Source organism: Nycticebus coucang, chromosome 6, assembly GCF_027406575.1.
Source record: "Nycticebus coucang isolate mNycCou1 chromosome 6, mNycCou1.pri, whole genome shotgun sequence".
Classification (NCBI taxonomy): Eukaryota; Metazoa; Chordata; class Mammalia; order Primates; family Lorisidae; genus Nycticebus; species Nycticebus coucang.
In genome coordinates, this window is record NC_069785.1 from 94,583,220 (window position 1) to 94,589,513 (window position 6,294).

General features: G+C 35.9%; 1 non-coding gene across 1 annotated transcript; it reads right to left on the reverse strand.

Moving 5' to 3' along the window:
• Positions 1–5,730: 5,730 nt before the first annotated feature.
• Positions 5,731–5,894, reverse strand: LOC128589557 (U1 spliceosomal RNA). The gene has a single exon (XR_008381099.1). It is a non-coding gene; the product is annotated as a U1 spliceosomal RNA (small nuclear RNA).
• Between the last annotated feature and the right edge of the window lie 400 nt (positions 5,895–6,294).

Consider the following 6,294-nt stretch of genomic DNA (forward strand, 5'->3'; position numbering starts at 1 on the left):
TTAGCCATTCGTCTGTCTTCTTTAGAGAAGGTTCTAATCATGTCTCTTACCCATTGATATATGGGATTGTTGGCTTTTTTCCTGTGGATTAATTTGAGTTCTCTATAGATCCTAGTTATCAAGCTTTTGTCTGATTCAAAATATGCAAATATCCTTTCCCATTGTGTAGGTTGTCTCTTTGCTTTGGTTGTTGTCTCCTTAGCTGTACAGAAACTTTTCAGTTTAATTATGTCCCATTTGTTTATTTTTGTTGTTGTTGCAATTGCCATGAGGTTGTCATGAACTTTGATGACTCTGTGCATGCTACCCAGGGCAACAGAGTGAGAGACTCTGCTTCCAAAAAAATAAACCAAGAGACAGAGAGGGAGGGAGAGAGAGAGAGATAAAGAAAAGAAAAGAATGAAAAACTAAGATAGCAAAATACCTGGGTAAAAAACAATCCTTGGAAAATGTACAAAAATTAATGACTTCTGGCCTAGCATTATACTTTTTGTGTAATATAAATTATATTCCTAATATATTAGATTGATTCTCTGAACAGCAGGAGTATGATGAATTTGCATGTAAGTAGGATGCACAGGAAAGGGTAATTTGGGGAAGGCAACTAGTTCTTTCAGATCTTCCCATAGATGTAAATTTATTAAACCCCTCAGGAAATATATGCAAACATGTGGAAAACACACTTACATAGGATATTAATTTTTGCCCGTGTTTGTTTTATGAGGCCATGTGCAACACCTGACTTCATATATTTAGCATATTTTTTGCTTGTAGTTTGTTTGTTTTTATTACCTAGCTGCTAGTAATGTGTAAACGTGATGACAGTTATGTTTAAAAGACACTTTGGGGCAGCGCCTGTGGCTCAAGGAGTAGGGAGCCGGTCCCATATGCTGGAGGTGGCGGGTTCAAACCTAGCCCCGGCCGAAAAAAAAAAAAAAAAGAAACGTAAAAGACACTCTGAAGATCACCAATATAAATAAAGCTACAACACATGGAATATTATCAGATATAAATACAGTGTAAATATAAGTATTTAATTTAGAGAATTTGAGAATTATGCAGAAAATACATTTTCCTCTGTCTGTGTGACAGTAGCAATTTGATTTCCTAAAATTTTAAGGGGGTCTTTGAAGGATTTCCAGGGAAGAGAAGGGATGTTAGTCAAAGGAAAAACATTCCACATAGGAGAAATAACTTTGGGAGATCTATCGTACAACATGATGTCTGCATTTAATAGCAATGTATTCTATACTTGAAAATTGCTAAGAGAGTAGATTTTAAGTGCTCTTGCCACAAATAAACCACAAGTGTGTAAAGTAATGCATATGTTAATTAGCATCATTTAGATATTCTACAATGCCTACGTATTTCAAACCATATTTCAAACTACAAACGTATCCAATTCTTATCAATTAAAAATAAAAAAAGAAGAAAAACACTTTTAACAATGATGAATTATGGGATTCATAGATTCCAGTTGTTAGAAAGTGTCTTTCATGTGTTAGTCACTAGCTAAGGCCATTTTTCTTGAGTTTTTAGGCTGGGAAACAAAAACATAAATGACCACTTCTTTGCCAGATTGTGCTATAATATTTCATTCAGATATTTTTCTTTCTTATAAGCAAAAATTCCATCAGGAAAGTGGGCTGGACAAAGATAAAAAAAATTGAGAGAAAATTTGCTGCATAATACAGTAATTAAAAGCAATATGCTTCAAACATCTTCATTTTGTTCTCTGAATATAGGAAAACATCTTCTGTGCTTACGTATGTGAAGAATTTGCTTCCACACTTTAGTAAATGGGGAATGTGCGATGTGTGAGTGCAGGGTGTGTGTGTGTGTGTGTGTGTGTGTGTGTTTCTCACGAGCTGGGGTTGCTGTGGCTCTCCCCACGCTCATGTTAACTTGCTTTAGGTAGCAGCTGTCTCTCTGTAATGCCTTCACACACATTCTGAGGAGTGATTTCTTTTCCTTGATGCACTAAATTTGCAGGGGTCCTCAAACTATGGCCCATGGGCCACATACGGAGTGTGATTGTATTTGTTCCCATTTTGCTTTTTTACTTCAAAATAAGATATGTGCAGTGTGCATAGGAATTTGTTCATAGTTGTTTTTTTTTTAAATTATAGTCCGGCCCTCCAACAGTCTGAGGGACAATGAACTGGCCCCCTGTTTAAAAAGTTTGAGGACCCCTGCAGGAAAGAGGTGGCAGCCAATCTTCCAAACAAGATCACTTAAGAAGAAAGCATCTAAAGGTAGTGAAAGCTTTTCTCTAACCAGGGTCTCGCCAGGTAGGCCCTTTGAGTGTATTTCATCCTTTAAAAAAATGTATCAGCTTTCAAAAAAGGTTTCCTACCATGTACAGTCCCAATCAAGTTGATACTCATTTAATACAATTCTTTCCTTAGAATTTTATTATAATACTTGCCTTCCTGTTCAGTGATCAAGGAAATTCTACTGAATATCCTTAGTAGCAATTTTATTTCTGTCCTTTTAATTCAGTAAGCTCTGCCTTTCACCCTCCATTGGTTTTCTCCATCTTGTTCTCACGTTATTAAGAGCTGATTTAATTTCTGTTACTTAGTGACTTGCATTTCCATTGGAGACGTGGAGTTCAGTGAAATTTAGTAGGAGCTTATTCCAGCACATTCTTTTTTACATTTATATTAACTAAAGTTCACATTTTATTGAAGTTTCTATGATTTTTGCCTACTCCCTTTTCTGTCTCGGGATCCAGTGTGGGATGCCACACGAGATTCAGTTGTCCTGAACTCTTGGTTTGCTCTTGACTATGACAGTCTGACCGGTTTGACAAAAGGAGCAGCAGTCTGGTATTTTGTAAAATAACCCTCCATGAGATTTTTTTCTGATATTTTTCTCTTGATTAGACTGAGATGAGGGATTTGAGGAAAAGACCACAGGGTGAGTGTCAATATCATCATGTGTGTCAAGGTCAGATTTTCCCACACTGCAGCTGCGCTTTTCCTACTTTCCATACTGTGCTCTTTGGAAGGGAGTTGCAGGTGCAGCCCTCACATGAGAGGGGCGTCATGCCCACCTCCTTGATGAATGAATTTCTAAGTAATTTATTCAAAACTCACCTGCATGCAGCTCATGTCCCTCTTTATTTATTTATAATTTGTCATTTACTTATAATACTCTGAACTCATACATAATTATTTTGGGACTAAAAAGCTAATACTACTTCATTTGATTATTCAAATTGTTTCAGATTTGTCCATCAGAAGCTCCATCCTCCTCCTGTGTTCTCTCAAGATACCTCCATTAAGGTGTTGGGGTGTATTTGTTTTGTTTCATGTTTGGGATTTTGAGAACTCTCTTGCTTCATGGCACTACAGATATTCTAGGGATGTATTACATATTGCCTGCCCCAGTCCTAGAATCAGCTATCTCTCCAAAAAGCTCTTGTCCTTTTGCTGAAAAAATGATATAAGAAACAAATATCTGACTGGCGGGCGTGCTTTGTATTACTGCGTGTCATTGCTTCAGTGGCAGCCATCCCCAACATTTTGGGAACCAGAGATTGGTTTTATTAAAGACAATTTTTCCATGGATGGGGGTGGGAGGAGGAGACATTAGATCTTTGTAGGGAGCACATGACCTAGAGCCGTTGAATGCACAGTTGGGTTCATGCTCCCATGTGAAGCTAATGCCTCCACGGATCTAATTCTGGCAGAGCTCAGGTGAGGACCTGAGCTGTAGGAAGCGGCTGCGAATGCATACGAAGCCTCCCCTGCTGGCCTCCTGCTCCCTTCCTGCTGTGCATTGCAGTTCCTGACAGGCCCTGGACCAGTATTGCACCCATAGTTTCTGAGTTGGTGACCACAGTCTCCAGCCTCTTAGCTGACAGAATTAGCTTAATTTTAAAATATTGGATTCATGGATTAACAAATTGTGGTATATGTACACCATGGAATACTATGCAGCCATAAAAAGATGGAGACTTCACCTCTTTTATATTTACCCAGATGGAGCTGGAACATATTCTTCTCAGTAAAGTATCTCAAGAATGGAAAAAAAAAGGATCTAATGTACTCAATATTACTATGAAATCAATATATAACCACCTACGTACTCATACGAATGGCAAAACATAACTATAGTCCAGAAAGTAGAAGGGAAAAGGAGAGAGAGGGAAGGGAGGGGAGATTTGGGAGGAGGAAGGGTATTTGGGGGGACCTCACTAATGTGCATGATGCAATGGTACATTTCAAAACTATTAAGAAATGAGTATAATTGTGATGGAAGTGTTACTTAGTTCAATGTAAGCATTTCACATTGTATATTAAAGCAGTACCCTGAACCCCATAAATGCATCAATGTATAAAGTTATGATTTAATAAAAAATAATAAAAAATAAAAAAATAAAAATATTGGATTCATGATGTTACCAAAGGACATTCCCACCCAGTAAGACTATTACTGATGAGGCATAGTAATGCTTTTTTTTTCTCTAGGTACAAGTTCACTTAGTCCAATAGCTGCAATAATTAGCCCTTTGCACTTGCAATTAATTACCAATAAAAGGTTCACTTAATCCTGATGATAAAGGTTTGTCATTCTCTTAATGAAAAAAGAAAAGTTGTATTTAGCAGCTTTTTACTCATAACTTTTTATTATGTTTGGGTGTCACAGTATACTTCATAATGTGTTTTTCCTTAGAGTTAAAAAGAGACAGCACTGTTATGGCATTTTTATAATTAAATTTAGCAGAACTCAGGTAAATGGATTCCCCTAAGTTTAAACATACACAGAACTGGAATGTAATCCAGTATTTTTGATATTTTTTATTACCCTAAGCTGCTTTACAAAAAGTAAACTTCACATTTTCAGTAACTGTGTTGTTTGCAAGAAAACAAAAATAAAATAAAATATGTGTATGTTACTGAATTATAAAAATTAAAAGAATGTGGCCTATACATCTCCTTTATCTATCCAAGATAAAATATCATTTAAAATTAAGTAGGTATAAACTTTGATCTGAGATTGATAAGTGGATATATAATTGATAGATCAGTAGATAAGTAGATAGAGATTTCAAAAGTCAGATGTCCTCCCTAACTTTTCCAGAGACTTCTATAAATTTCGTGTAAATCTCCCTGAGGGGAGGAAATTATTTTGCTTGGATGCTTCCACTACCTCCTTCACTTCTTATTTATTTATTTATTTTTTTTATTTTGCTGTTTTTGGCTGTGGCTGGGTTTGAACCCGTCACCTCCAGTATATGGGGCTGGTGCCCTACTCCTTGAGCCATAGGTGCCACCCCTCCTTCACTTCTTGACAGAGTTGCTTACTGGATATTTATGCCAACACTTTCCAGGTAGAAAACATTGCCCAGTATTTTGTTTTTCATCTCCCCATTTTAGTGATTACATATCATTCTTTATTCTACAAATATTATTTATAAACATGTACATTGAGGAGAAAATATTTTTATCTCTGTTAATCTAATGAGGCTGTAGACATTAAATATTTCAGTTTTACTATGGACTATTTATTTTCTAGTTACATTTCAGAACAAAAATGTTCATCTTTTTCTTCAATGAACCAAAGTTTTCCTTGTGGCTGTAGATTTTGTAACAGGAGAATGAAGATGCATTTTAAATTATTATTCATAAATACTCCCACCACTTTCTTACAATATTTTAGTCTCTGTGTTCATCTTTATGTGTTATCGTACACAATTTTCTTTTCTTTTTTTCTCTTTTACAGGGGAAAGCGCGAACGCAGTCCCCCACTACCACAAATTCTGCAGTCAAGTTTCCCACATTTGGGGAAATCGTAGGGGTCAGCACATCTAGAGTGCAATGGATAAGCCTCGCCCTGGGAAAACCACCTTCGTGATCATGGTATCTCCCCTTTGAGGTAAGTAGCATCATATGCAATTTTCTCCTGATTTTTACTTAATTATTTCCTTCATTAATACAGAAAGGTCAGATTTCCTATCATATGTGTTTTTCATGGTAGCATAGAATTTAATTAGATAAATCTTATTAAAATGATATTATGTACAAATATAATTTCATGAAATATTAAAATTGAGTTTTTTTCACATAATGTTTATTTCCTAAACTACCCATCACTGAGAATTTTAATGCACTCTTTTAAAAATTTTTTCATCAAGGTTTAAAACATGGAAATTGAAATTTATGCTGAAGTTGTCTTGCCTTTAGTCAAAGAAGCTAGAATTGTATTTTTATTGTTTTTCCTGCCCGAATTTTAGATTTCTGGACATATCTATTTGGATATTGCATGCCCATTTTCAAAACAGTT